This window comes from Rhipicephalus sanguineus, chromosome 7 (assembly GCF_013339695.2).
Source record: "Rhipicephalus sanguineus isolate Rsan-2018 chromosome 7, BIME_Rsan_1.4, whole genome shotgun sequence".
Classification (NCBI taxonomy): domain Eukaryota; kingdom Metazoa; phylum Arthropoda; class Arachnida; order Ixodida; family Ixodidae; genus Rhipicephalus; species Rhipicephalus sanguineus.
Genome location: NC_051182.1, coordinates 138,280,458 through 138,296,277, shown reverse-complemented (window position 1 = coordinate 138,296,277; position 15,820 = coordinate 138,280,458).

The following is a 15,820-nucleotide window of genomic DNA, read 5'->3' as shown; positions in this document are numbered from 1 at the left end:
GACGTCACAACAGGGTATGAGCTTCTCGTCATGTGCTCGCACAAGGTATCGTGACGTTTCCACGGCCGCTCCGTTCCTGGCTCTTTTGATGGCGCACAAGCGGCCATTTTGAATGTTTTGGTGCCTGACGTCATCATATACTATAGCCACACTGGTGCGTGAGGTCACCAGAATATTTACACTGTAACCTGACGTCACCAACCGAAAAGGTGCGCCAACCAATAAACTTTAATGCCAAAATAAGATACCAGCATTTACTGAGGTTCCCAGATAAACTCCCAGCCGTCTCTGTACACAGCATATTTGTAAGTAAGCTCACCTTCGAAATTTTGTATAAGTACTTCTTTAATGTGATATCTGAAACATATGGAGCTTGTGAGGCAGTAGACTGATAGCGGTCGAGGCAGCAAGCAGTCATGCAACATAAGCACAATTTTGCCCAAGACTCAAGAAAGCTGGGAAGCGATTTAGGATCAACGTGCTGTTCTCTATCAGAAATGGGCTCAGCAGGATGTACCCTATATGGTTAAGGTAGGGTGAGACTTCGTTTGGTCAAAAAAATTGATTTTGATATATTGCAGTCATCTGATGGAGACTTTTACCTTTCAGAAAATTTATAGCAAAAGATGGGTCATCGATCGGCCCTTTCAGCAAGCTATAGGTATAAGAGTCACGTCTGGCAGCTAACATCGTTTACGTGTAGCACACTTTGATGATTGGTGTACATCCCATCAGACAACTAACTCATGTTAAATGATACACAAAACCTTGTGGTCGCTGTAGTAGTTAACGGTGAACGCGTAATTAAGAACGATTGATAGCCGAAGAGTCGATTGGACGCAGAACTTGGTGGAATCCCGCGGCATGTTAAAATGTGGTTGAACACCACGGCCGGACTAGAGGTAAACGCAAAGCGCGTCGTGCAGCCCCCCGGCCGCGATTTTTCTCGGGGAGAGCGCGTGAGCGGGGAACGCGGTGTAACAGCCAGGTGAGGCAGGCGCGCGTCGCAGAGCTATTTTTGGTTTTGATTAGCGTGATGCTATGAGCGAGGCCGACGCTTTTACGACGCTTTAGGGAGCCTACATGACCGCCAGAACGGCCGGTCATGTAGGCTCCCTACGACGCTTGGACTAAGATCGCCACCTCGCGGTGTGTTAAGGCACTGACAAAATTGAACTTCTATTGAAAACGCTCCGAATGGGACGGACGGGTAACGCGTTGTGGGTGCTAATCGCATAGGCCACAGTAAAGACTAGATAGTTACTATAATTTACCGCTCAGAGGGCAACACCACCCCGCCGACCGGGAGAGTGGTAGATATAAAAGGCGCGTTTGTATAGCCTCTAGAGTCTGTGACCGTGGTGCAGTGGATAGCCTGCCCGGCATCTGTTCTTGCGGCCCTAGCGGTCGTCGGTTCGATGCCCGCTGACGGAACTTTTTTTATTTGCCATCTGATCGCGTAAATTTTTTCGACGTCGTTTCCGTGATGGAAATACGTCACTGAAGTCTTGGTGGACCCCGGCATAAAACACTTTCGTGTTAAAATAATTTTTGGTATTTTTTCTTCGACACGTTGGTAGAAAATGTGGGTGTACCTTTACGTGGTCCCTGCGTTTTTCTCAAAAGGATATCCTTGAGCTCTGTGTACCTTTTTATCGGGAACTAAAGGCACAAGCAAACAATTGTCACATACGTGGACTTGTGGCATTTACATAAGTGGAACTAGAAATAGTAGCCTAAGTGCATTTTTTTAGTATCAAAAGCCATTCATAAGTGCCACCTTTTACACGTCGACAAACGTAAAAAAATGTAACAAATCTAGCTTTTGCTGTACGCTCACAATTTTAGTTATGTTAAGCATTGATTGCTACCTTTGTACAAAATTACAATAATCTGCGGGATGTAGATCGGGAAGTAGAAACTACAAAAAATAAAAAAAAATGATTGAATACAATTTTAAACTAATTTTGAGCTGTAATGCAGCCTGCGGCTATTTTTAAAATTCCTTGCTAATTTTGTAGCAATAGCTTTTATTACCACTGCTGTACAGCCAAATTTTGAAACATATTTTCAAAGTCTCACGGTTCCTCGCCCCACCTTGAATGTACGGACAATCAATTTCTACGGTACCTGTTTTCTTTATTGCAACGGAAAACTTCCCTCTCAGAGTGTCTGATCGCGGAATCGTAACGCGGAAAATTCCGTCAAACATTTATAATCATAATTTTTTTATCTGTGGCGACTACGAAGTCGTACACGCGACACATGCTACAAAAAGTGGGCGGTGAGCACGGCAGCGGTTCCTGTTTGTGCGCTGCGGTTTGCTGCGCATGTGTGCACTGCGCGCGCATGCGCCGCGGCTCGACATGTTCCGCTAGTTACCGCAAAGGCAGCGCCGCTTCTCATCGTCAACTTCTTTTATCTCGAAAGCAGCACAGAATAGAGCGGCGATGGATAATAACATACATACTTTTTAACACGAATTTTAATTTTAACACAGGTCCACCACGGCTCCACTGACGTATTTCCGTCACGGATATGACATTGTAAAATATAAAGCCTAACAAATGACAAAAAAAAATTAGAAGAAAACGTTCCGCCACCGAACTTACGGGGTCGGGAGCGAGGGGTCGAACTTACGACCCCTCGCTCCGCAGCGCGCGGCGCGAAACGATTAGGCCACAGACGGCACCTTCTTCGCCATGCTAACGGCGAGCAATTTATATACACCATTTGCCGGCGGCGGTACTCAGAGATCGGTGGTACATAAGCGTGTTTTCGTTATCACTAGCTAGATGGCACGAAGGGCTCGAAGAGCGTAGAGTTACTGTATAAGCTACCTAAAGGTAGCATATACAGTAACTCTAGAAGAGAGAGAGACATTATTTTTTGTCCTTGCTGGGGTCGTCGCCCCCCGCGTCGCGTTGAGCGCGCGTCTCTATACAGGGCGTGGTCGCCCGTGCGCGCGCTTATCCCATGATCGCAGTGGTTTGTACGTCTTGTGCTCTCACCGCAAGTTTGTGTTGAGAGCACGAAGGTCACTTCGCTCACTGCAGCGGCCGCTTTTGCGAAAGGAGCGCGCTGCTCACACACAAAATAAGTTACAACTGTGCCAGTTCGCGCTCATACTGTGTATGTTCGTTCCGTGCGTCCTTTCTGCTTCAGCAGCGCGTTGCAAGTTTCGAGCTTCTTGCCGTTCTTCGTGTGACATTACAATTTGTTGCTATAGCATTCATTCCTTCGCCCTTGGGGCGAAAGAATGCCCAACAAACGCTCGACTACGTCTGTGAAGACACGTTTCACTTTCGTGTTATACCGATTCCTATGACTGGGGGATCAGCCATGTTTTTTTTTAGCCCTCATTCGTGTACGCATGAAAGCATCACACTACGTACAGCAAAGTGAACGACTCCATAATCCATAATCCTTCCGTAACACACCTTGCTTCATTCCATAATCCAGCTTCAAGGCTCTTCTGCTAGGCTGCGCGGCCTACCATTTGTGTGTGTGTGTGACTTTTAAACGCAATTAAAATATCTGATTCCTACTGAAATTGTGAAAAGAATGCTTGAATCTGACCGTATAATTCAACATTTTTTTTCAATTCAACCAGGATCTAGCCACACGTTCCGCCCAGTTGTCGGTCCCTCTATATTAATCATGAACTAATAGCAACTGGCCAAGGATACCGCCTTATTGCGGGGCTATATGCTTACTTGATGTACTTGATAGTACTCTCGCTCGTACCACCGCTCAAGTAGCCATCGTAGAGAGTTTTGTTATTGTACGTTGAGGCGACCAGGTTGAAGCCGACGTGCTGTCCTCTGCTTTCGTGATAGTCCTGAAAATCCTGCGGGCAACCGAGAGAAAAATTTGAAGCAGAGAAGTCCTTGCACTGTAAACCACTTTGCACCCTTACAGGGGTGGTGACACCAAATTTTGAGGCTATAAAAAGCCTGCTGTAGACTTCCTCTGTATGCAAGGACACGCAGCACGAAGTGTTGGGCACAGCAAACATTTGGAATATACTTTAATTTTCTTCCAAAGTGTACCTAAATGCTCATTCCGGCAATCGAGACCCATCGCTAGCGTGAATGACACGGACGTCAGTGTGTAGGCAGTGTAACAAAAGTTTTAGTGACGTCAGACAATATTAGAGTGACGTGCAATGAGTGGTGACCCACAGCTCCACAGCACCAGGCAAGCCAAGAGAGCATCGTCTGCGAACCTACACTCATATTTTCTCAACATGTTGCTGAAGTAGCCAAACTTGCTCGCATTTTCAAAAGCAAAGCGCTTCGCATGGTCACACGAACCTGTGAAGGTGAATTTAGAGAATTTTAGTTTGTTCGCACACTCCTTTGATTTAGCATGCCAGGTAACCATAGCCGTAAACGTGAGACCTAGAGTTACTGGTGAGACCGGATAGGTGGGGCCACCTGGTGGCGCTAAGATGAACCAGGCAAGCACAGAATTGTTGCAGAAATCTAATGTATTCCACTTCTCTGCTGGCCTAAATTCTTGGCAGCAACGTAGTTCTGAATGTGTTGCCTTTTCTAACATTTTTTCGCCACGGTCACTCAGCGAAAACGAAGAAACACCCTTATAAATGTGGTTGCATGAAGCGTCACAAGATGTCGATACCATCGTCTGATAACCTAGTATTTCACAAAGATATCTTTGTAGACCAGAATTTCGTACCCGCTATATTCTTTATTAGAGAATTTGAGCGAGTTTTAAAGACGACCGGACGGTTGCTCGCGTGTGTGCGCGAGAGCAGCTGACGCAGCACTGCGTGCATCACAGCTTTGTGGGCCCACGTAAAATCCCTAGATTTTTCCCTGTTCTTTAAAAATCTAGGGACTTTAGGCCCACGTGTTCAAGCTTCCTACACAGTGACGTCACTGTCCAATTCAGCGCCCAGAAACCAAAACCGAAAGTCGTTCGTATAAGATGATATCAATTATTTAGCGAGAATACATGAATCTTGGAGCGTGTAGCATGCTTCCTGGAGAAATAAGAAACGTTTTCAACAAAGAATGCACGAGCCACAAATCTGACGGCGCCACCCCTTTAAGGCTCGTTCACATCGAAAGTGGAGCGGCAAAGCGGGCTTTTCAATGCGGCGAGTCGGCGAGTGCGCGTACCTGTTCAGACCGAACGGCTCTCTTGGCTTGGAATTCATGTTGTGTTTTAGTGATGTGCGCAACCGTAAATAACGAGTTGCAGGTGTTGTGCGATGTGCCCGACACATGCGTTCATTCTGCAGCTACTTGAGGATGCGCCCGAGCTGCATCGACAAACTGTTGGAAATTAAACGTTCAGCGTAAAACTCAGCCGTTCGCTCGAACATAGTGGACGCCATTTGCGTTATCTCAACCGGATGTTTACTTCGAAGATACACCTGCACCACCGCCGCAGGGCGTTCTGATTGGCTGCGGCAAAGCGGAAAGCTTCGGCGGGCGGAAAAAAATCGGTCCCCGAGCGATCGGGATAGCCGTCCCGTTTTCCGCCCGTCTTCAGTCGCCTGGCGAGGAGGTTTTCTCCGCTTTCCGCTCGCCCGCTTCGGCCGCTCCGCCTTCGGTGTGAACGAGCCCTTAAAGCTATAGTTCAAGCCACCAAAACACCCTTTCACCTAAACAGAATTTGCAAAAACGGGGGTGTATAAGGTTGTTTTACCTTCCCAAATAAGCTTTCCGTTTGCGCAAGGGTTAATGCTATACCTAAAACACCCTTTAGGAACAAATGGTGCTATGGGTTATGAAAACACCTGTGGCCCCACAACTGTTTGGCCTAGTTGTAATCGGTTAAAGAAGCGCGAAAAACAAGGGAATGAAGCACACGTATACAAACAAGACAGGCGCTTTCCAGAACTGTTCTTCTGGCCTTCTGTCTACATGTCATAATTATACTTCACTGATCCCACAGTTCTGGTAAGTGCCTCTCCTGTGCGTATCTCTGCTTCGTCCCCGTGTTTTTCGCGCTTCTAAAGCATGAACCTGTGGCCCACACGACAGAGTTCTAAATCGAATGCTAACTCGTTGAATTACAGTGCTGGACGGAGGATGCGGAACAAATGGGCGCTATGGAACGGGAACATAGACAAGAGGCACACAGGACAGGCGCTTGCAAACTTGCCCAAACACAAGTCTTGCTAAGCTGAACGGAGGGTTTACAGCGCTGAACGGCAGGCGAGTGGCTGGTTTAGAATAACGGTACAAGCCACCGGAGGCATTTCGCCTCCACCGAAATGCGGCCGCTGCGGCCTGTATTTGATGCCGAGACCTTGGGGTCATATCTAAAAGCAGCCACCTGCAAGTGATGCAGCGTCATGTCCCGCGCTAGCTTCTTGCAGGCCAATGGTACATGCCTCTTTTTTTTTTCATTTCTAGAACAAGAGTAGAGCGGGCATTCAACTCCCCCAGATGATCGGAGTAAAAAGGATAGTTAACTCTCTCTTCGCACGGAGTGAACAATGCATTGCACTCCATCTGACATTGGGAGAGTAAAGCAACGCTCTGAATAGTACTGAGGATTATTTACTCCTGTGCTACCCTGTACTCTATTTAGAGAGTATATGAGGTATCACGTCACGTCATCCGCAAGGGACGCTAGCGCGGCAGTCGCCATACCCGTGGTCGCACGCGCGCTCGTCACTGTAGGACTGCAACCAAGGTGCTTCGCCACGCGTGTTGTTTTGATGTCTTCTATCAGCTGCTAACATGACATCAGACTGTCATGTGCTGGATGGCTGAACGACCACGGCTATGGTGGCCTGATCTATAGGCACTCGCTATCGCCGCCGGACGGGCCGAGATGAGTGAAGACCTCCATGGAAAAAAAAAAAGAACTCGTTCTGTGGCGATGCTTCGTGCTTTTTACTCATAATTGTCTTCTATTTTTTTTTTCATAGAGTACGCACTCAGGCCCGCACGAACACACTGTCCAAAGTAACAACCACAACAAACTCACCTCCATCATGTAGAAGGCGACGATGAAGTCGTTATGGAACCTTCCGAACACGTCCAGCATGGCGTAGTTGTTGGCTTTGTGCTCTTCGATAATGTCAAGATATCGGTAAACTATATGTTTTTTAGCTTCGGCGTTCAAATAGTCGTTCATCAGAGTGTAGTTGCTGCGCAGGAGAAGAGAGAATGAATAAGAAACCAAGAAATATGCACAATTAATTATACTGTTTGCGCGTGCACTAATGTACGAATAAAGAACTTTGTAACAAAAAAAATCACAGCCCGAGCACTCCGTACAGATGGTCAACTAGCGAAGCTGAAACCTGCGGCGACGGTGTTTATATGGGTCAATACCGACGATTCATGAGTCTTTCTCAGTTACTGGTTGCGTCTGTCCATAAATCCTAATTGGCGTTCGCCTCACGTGTGTTCCCTTCATTTTTAGCGGACCACTAAAGTGAACCTAGTGGAATTTGCCCAATTTCTGTGGCACGTTTCGTTGTGCGCCCGCGGACGACTTTTTTCATTTTGAGTAGACTAGTGGTGAGTATATATAGTGGCGCTTGCCACATTTCTGTGGCACATACTCGCTAGAAGTTTTCGCGCACATAGGATGGAACGATTTTGGTTTCGCCTGGCCATGTACACCATCGCCTTAAAAACATCTCCGTTAGTAGTACGAGGCCTGAGACATTTAGGAAACGAAAGAGGCATGACACGACAAGCCGCCATGAGGCAAGTCGTCATGCGGCAAGTCGTCATGCGACTAATCGTCATGCGGCAAGTCGTCATGCGGCAAACCGCACGGAACGCGGCAAGCCTTCATTCGAAAGAAGCCATATTCCAAGAGGCACGAAAGCCATGCGGGAAAAACAACTTTAGAGGGCACGAGATGGTCGAGCATACCCACAGCGTAGATGACAAGAATAGAGGATTTTAGTTTGTCCGGTATTCCCGTAAAGCGAAGGCGTAGCACATTACCGGATAGTGTGTGCTGTAGCTGCCGCCACGTCAAGTTGCGCCAGCTATGGACGATAAAAACAACTAACAAACACATACATGACCTCCGAGATTCCGGCATTGTCACTCGCTAAGCCTACATCATTGATTATTTGAGTATGGCTCTCGAAAACGGTGCCGAATCGACACGAATACCTTGCTTTCGAAGCTTAAGGACGTGAACCTAAAGCAAATAAAAGCATCAGTTCGAAGATAAGATGGCCACTTGATAGATTCGAGGTGGACGGCAGTCGCTTTCGGCGGCGCGGCCATGTTTACCGGGCGTGCGCATGCGCAGTTCACACCCGGTATTCTGGTACACGCAAAGCATTTTGCGTATAGCGGTGTGCCGGACAGACTAAAATCCTAATATCAAGTAAACCCGTTGCAACAGCGTTGCAGTACTTTCGGATGAACTGTAAACCAACTGTCATAACTGTCACCAATGGGACGGCGATCGCAGACACAATTTTGCCGAATTGCCGGAGCATTCCAGCTTTTCGCAAGTGTTTTGCACAGAGAAACCAGTCTTGGCACAAAAGGTAAATGCACTATACGCACAACCGCCACACCAAAGTCGATTAGTTTCACAGGGGAAAAAACAGACTACCAAATGAGGGAATGATTTTGTAAAGACAAAGGCTGTCGATATTGTGACGTAAAGAACAAGCTAAGAATTTTCAAAATATCCTAAGCGAAGGTCTTAAGCTTACAAAACACAGCTATGCAACAAAAAAAAATACAACTTATATTCCATGTTGCATCTAGCACACATATAAAGCGGACAAAGTTGATGCCTCACCGCTTTGAAGTATTATGCCTCCAATTTCGCAGTAAAGGCTTTCGCTAAACACCTACAAAAAGCTAACAAATTTTACGTGAGATGCATTTTCACATAAAATTTTTCCATTTTGTGAGCTCTTATGGATGCAGTTTGTAGCACTTTGATATCTATTTTTGGTGCAGTCACGAATAAATAAATACAGTCGTATCATTTTTAAGGGCTTAACAAACTGACAATTTTTCATAAAGCTTCTAAAACGGTAAAATAAATACTGTTGAACATCATTATAAAGAATACTGTTCTATCAAATTATTGGTTATAGCGAACCAAATACAAACTTTTTTTTACATGCTTCATTTCAGTGTCGTTTATACTTTAATAACGAAACAGAAACGCAAGAGCCATCACGATATCGGCTGTAACGAAATATTTGGCTCGCACAAGGCTAAAAACTTGAAAGGTAGCATAAAAAGCATAGCTATGCTTTTTATGCTACATATATTATGCTACCTATATTGAAAAACAATTCACAATCACATTTAAAAAAAGTGGCTGGGACATTCAAAGTTTTGGTTAAAAATGTAGTTTAAAAAGTTGCCAAAATATTTTGGTGATCCAGTGTAAAAAAAAAAAGAAGAAAAAGAGCGCATTTGACTTATTGCGTCAGCTAAGGCGTATGAAGAGAACGGTGCCAGTGTATCCAGTATGAAATACCACAAGGAAACAGGCAAAGATTACCTATAGCATATAGTGGGTACGGAGCCTAGAATGCCGTATTTACTCGATTGTAACGCGAGGGGTGACTTTCCAGGGAGAAAAAACTTGATAAAACAAAAATTAAGCAGTTGTGTGCATCATTGCACTTTTTAGACAGCTTGAATTCCCGTATTCGATTGTAACGCGAGATCTGATTGTAGCAGAGATCTGAAAAAAAAAAAAAAAAGCTCACGTAACATTCGAGTAAACACGGTAATGCGTTTTTATATGTAGGATTTTTGGCGAGTTAGATTGACAATGCCTATCGTACTGTTACAACGAATATCGGATATAACGAACTAATTCGTAGTCTCAATGCTACTTCGTGCGATATTCGACTGTATTCTTCGTCTAACAGTCACTAGAATACAACTTCATACGTACTAATAAGAAATGCCGATGCCGAACTGAGTTTTGTTGGTGAGCCTCTTGGCTGCGTTGAGGAAATTGACAAGGGATTGCGTCATAGGCTTGTCGACCATGTTCTTGAAGTATAGGTATATGACGTCGAAGTAGATGACCTCACACATGCCATCAGGTGGGAACACGAATTGCGTGAAGGGCGCGTCCTCCGACACCGTGCACAGGAAAGGGGCGTACTCCAGCGACTTCCCTGCATCACAAGAGGCGGGTACACGCATGACGTCAGGCCGGTACAGCTGTTTTAGAAAGTATTAAAGGGATACTAAACAAAACTTTTGCCACCGATATAAGGGCCTATAATCATCTGAAAGGGGCGCCAAGTGTGCCCAATGCCTTTAATCAGTCGGACCTATTCTGTCATTGTGTAATATTGGTTATGGCCATGCAGGTTTTTGATGATAATGGCGGCCTGATGTTGCATTCCAAGAACTGTCCACTTCCCACCTTGACCGCCGCAAAGAATGGGGACCAATGGCAGGCCGTATTGAGAAGCGTGTCATTGAATAATTTGCCTTTTTTCGTCCATTAACTGCGAAGCTTTTTTTTTAATTGTTTCCTGTCGGACTCGACCAACCGGGGGTAGGCTGAGTGGGGTGTTGCGGTGAACCCTGCGGTAAACCCTGCGGTAAAACCCTCCGCATGCCTCTAAGTACATGCATTACTTAGCCCTAAGTACTCGCCTTTCAATCCGTAGGTGTTGTAAAGATAGGCGCGCGCACGGGGGGCGGGCAGTGGGGAGTGTCCACCTCCCTCCCTCCTAATTTACTCTGTCTTACCTCTCACGCCGTTTTTAATGCGCAGGGTTATGACAAAGGCATGCTTTTTGACGATACTGGCGACCAAGGACAACCGATATTGACCAATGGTAGGCCGTTGTGAGAAGCACGCGTCATCGCTTCATTTTCATTTTTGCATCTATGGCGAAGCTCGTTTTCCTTTGGACTCAACCAAAGAGGGATTGGGGGGAGGGGGGGGCGAGGGGCTCCTCAATGGAGGACACTGCGCACGCGCACATCTTCATCATAATCATCATCATCAGCCTGACTGCCGCTCAATTTAAGATTGCCATAAATTTAATACATTTATAACTTACACATGTTTAGACGATCGATTTTAGGCCTCTGTACAGCCTTTTACACCAAACGAGTCATCTCATTATCAACTCATTCCCACCTTGTGCCTGGCACTTTTTGCCAAAAGTGGCCCTTGTGCCAAAAAAAAAACCTATTAATCATCATCATCTGACTGCCGCTCACTGCCAAAGTATTGATGTCTTGCACTCACGTCACTGAAACAGCCACGTTGGAGCCAGGGGCGTAGCCAGAAATTTTTTTCGGGGGGGGGGGGGGGGTTCAACCATACTTTATGTGTGTTCGTGCGTGTGTATATATGTGTGCGTGCCTATATACGCAAGCAAAATTGAAAATTTTCGGGGGGGGGGGGGGGGTTGAACCCCCCAACCAACCCCCTTGGCTACGCCCCTGGTTGGAGCACCAACATGGTGGGACGCGAACTTTGTGATGTCACTTAGTGTTGTCAATACATCGCGTGCTGGTTCCTTCGTTAATCAAGCACAGGGGCCGAATAACGTTCCAGCGACGTCGTTACCTCACTGAAGCGGGTTAATCGCCGCGAGATTATACTGCCTTGACGTCATCTAAGCCGCCATGTTCGAAGAGCCATGTTGTGCGTCCATGACGTCACGTGCAAGCTATGAATAGTGCCTAGTATATTCTAGGCACTATAGCAAAAGCCTCTCCCATGTTTCCGCCAATGAAACCGGTCCTGTGCTTGCGCGTATAGCGGCCACGTTATACGCGCAAACTTTTTAATCTCATGTGCCCACCTAAGGCACACGCCTATGACTAAGCCTACATGCCTATGCCTATGACTATGCCTGTGCGCCTATGATTTAACCTAGGTCATGGACGCACGCCTATGACTGTACAGACCGGTCAACTGTTAAAGGGAACACTTGCGTGCAGGGCATGTTTGGATTTCGCTCTCTTGCAAAAACATAGTGGCTTAGATTTGCATAAAACTACTGGTGGTTGACAGTTCAGCCTCTTTTTGACAGACTCGTGCAGTGTATGAACAATGCTTCCCTGTCGACTTCCTGTTAAAGGGCTAGCAAAATGAAAGGTGCTCATTAGAGTGTTCCCTTTAACAGTGGACCGGACAGTAGATAAATTTACTTCCTCTCATATGCCTAATTGTGTCCTCGTCAGCTGCGCATGTAGTGGTGTTTCCAGGATGTCATTGCGCAGAGCGGGCGGAGGACGTGGCTCGGCACATTGGCTTACTGGTCGTGGTCGAGGGAGTCGTCGGCCACTTCTTCCTCCTTTGTTCGCTTCGCCTTCGTCGTGGACGTCACGAATGGCAGATTGCCGCCCTCGCGCTTGACGTAGACGGGCGTCGGCTCCGTGGTCTCCTCTGATGATGTCCGGGACGCTGAGACAAAATAAGGGAGCCGGTATACGGCGAGCTTGAACAACACTCAGCTTCGCCGTATTTCATTCAGGTGCAGCGGGGGTCTCAAGCTCGTCCTCAACTATATCTCAGGGAGAACTTTCCTTGACAGTACTGGGGAAGCTGCAGAACGGAAACGCACATCTGATGCGCGCCAAAAAAGATTACCTAAGTTTATTGATAATACTCTCATTTGCCTTGCTGAAATAAATGCTTCTTTATTTATTATGAGACACAGACAGTTGCGGAAAGTCGTAGGTAAAATACAGTTATTGTTCACTTGAAAAGAATGCCTTCCTCTTTATTTTATTTTTTCGAGAGCATCAAGTCTTCAGCACGCCCGTTTTCCAAAGTAAACATGGCGTCCGCCGTGACGTGTGCGGGTCAGTGTGCTGCCGTAAACACGCCGATTAATCCTCCAAGAAAAATTTACTCGTGATACGACACTGCAATGCACACTGAACAATCAAAATGTCTCTCCCATTCACATTTTTCGTGCATGTTTCTTTTTTTTCTAAACGCGTTAACGGTGCGAGCTACGAAAGCCGAAATCACCCGCAAGCTGCCGCAGTAGCACGAATGTGCGGAAGCCCTGGCACTGTTGCCTTCGTATCCACTGACAAGATGAACTGTCATCGAGTATAGCGTGCAGCAGTCACGAAATCTAGTTTCCCGAAATGCAAGAACACCCTTGTGCTCAGATTTAGGTCATGTTTTCTTTTGTTTGTTTTTTTTTACATTTTGGTCAATACATGAACGTTAGCGACTAAGATACGCTGTCGTATATTCACATATATATATATATAATATATATATATATATATATATATATATATATATATATATATATATATATATGAGAACTAACAGACAATAACGCCAAGGAAAGTATAGGGGATGTTTTTAGTAATAAATGTAAGGTAATTGTGAAGAAAGAAAAGTGGACGAAAAGATAGCTTGCCGCGGGCAGGGACCGAACCTGCGACCTTCGAATAACGCGTCCGATGCTCTACCAACTGAGCTACCGCGGCGGCCATCCCCCCGTCCGCTTTATGGGGTATATGTGTGCATTTAAACGTGGGAGCGTCAGTCAGCGCCGCCAGTAGCCATGACGGCGAGTGTGGAACACTCTTTTTCTGCCTTGTTGGCGTCACGTAGCACGTGAACTTATTACGAGCTGGCAGCTGACCAATAATCCCTCGCATACTACCTGAAAGCATCAAGTCTGCCAGAACGAGACCCTCGCTATGAATGAAGGAAAGAAGTGTTAATTTCAAGGGCTCGTTTTCTTTGTTATACACAATAATAATGAGAACTAACAGACAATAATGCCAAGGAAAGTATAGGGGATGTTTTTAGTAATAAATGTAAGGTAATTGTGAAGAAAGAAAAGTGGACGAAAAGATAGCTTGCCGCGGGCAGGGACCGAACCTGCGACCTTCGAATAACGCGTCCGATGCTCTACCAACGAGCCCTTGAAATTAACACTTCTTTCCTTCATTCATAGCGAGGGTCTCGTTCTGGCAGACTTGATGCTTTCAGGTAGTATGCGAGGGATTATTGGTCAGCTGCCAGCTCGTAATAAGTTCACGTGCTACGTGACGCCAACAAGGCAGAAAAAGAGTGTTCCACACTCGCCGTCATGGCTACTGGCGGCGCTGACTGACGCTCCCACGTTTAAATGCACACATATACCCTATAAAGTGGACGGGGGGATGGCCGCCGCGGTAGCTCAGTTGGTAGAGCATCGGACGCGTTATTCGAAGGTCGCAGGTTCGGTCCCTGCCCGCGGCAAGCTATCTTTTCGTCCACTTTTCTTTGTTCACAATTACCTTACATTTATTACTAAAAACATCCCCTATACTTTCCTTGGCATTATTGTCTGTTAGTTCTCAATAATGTTGTGTATAACAAAGAAAACGAGCCCTTGAAATTAACACTTCTTTCCTTTATATATATATATATATATATATATATATATATATATATATATATATATGTAAAGAAACCCTTACTTTTCGTGTATGCTATAAACGTTGCCGCCAAGGCCACCACGATGAACACAAAGGCACAGATCAGAATGAGCACCGAGCGACCGTTTGTGTCGTCATCCCTGCAAAAGGGATGCCATAACTGCATCGGCAAAGGGACACTACACAAGGTTTACACAATCAAATAGTAGTGAGAGTACGTTCCGATACAAAGACACAGCGCTCTGTTTACTCACTGCTTCATGGTTGTCGTCGCTTGATAGAGAGAGAGAGAAAGAGTGAAAAAAGTCAGTTTCGCCGCAAGGATGAAGCAGTGAATGCGATAGCAACAAATTGGAATCTTATAAGAAGTAAGGCTCTACTCGGTCACATTAATAAATAATTGTAGTGGCTTAGCTCGGCTATGCCAGGGTGTACGTAGCGTGAGCTAAGGTTCAGCTGATTATCCAGCTTGATTTTCATGTTTACTGCTGCTTCAATGGCACACACATGGTGTACGCATTATGTGACACATGTATATTTATTTTTTGCTCAACGCCATTTCTCTATTGCCACAAATACGGCTGGGTGGTCAGTGTAGTAACACGCTGCCGTCTCTATGGCCCCAACGCCCGGCGCAGCGCCGGCGTTGGGGCTATGGAGACGGCAGCATGCGCACTCCCTCCGTGACGTCACAGGCCTTGCCCGACGGAGAGGGACGCTATAGCCCGTGGCGCAGTTTGCGCGTTCATGTGGTGGCAGCAGCGTCGACCCGGTCAGTCGACGCTGCACACGCGTCAGGCGCGATCAGCCCACCCGCAGCCACGGGCTCATAGCGTTAGCGTTCCGGTGCGCCAGCTGTGTGACATCACGGCTCCTCGCGCATGCCCAGCACGGCTCTTGTACGCGCACGCGAAACTGCTCCGGCTCGGCCAGTGTAGTTAACGCTACAAAAAAAAAAAAAAATGCCAGCTCCGTCCACAGAACCGCGGCGCCTCTGCCCCATCACCTGTGAAAGACAGTCGCGCAAGCTGGTTTTGCTCGAACCGTAACACTTTTTCTCGGATAATGTATATACTACGCCTATGACTTAAAGATTCGCCGTTACTACCTAAAACATTAAGTTTGCCTGAGCAGCGACGTCATAATCCCTGACGAAATCTACCAGAACGTTCAACTTTCCGACCTAAAACCAGCCACACAAACGTGTGTCTGTATGAGAAAGTCGACTATCCGAAGCACTTTGAAGTGTCACCAGTGTCACTTCATGAAAATAAACAATTAAGACTTTCTAAGGGCTCCTACCAAAAAATGGGTTTGATCACGACGTTTCGGAATCAACTCGATTCCTTCTTCAGGGGGAGTGACAGCGGAGGTGTCGAGGCGCAACTTTTAACTTCTCTCACGAACCAGCTGAGGAGAATGAGGGAAGGCGCGGCTCAATACGCGCG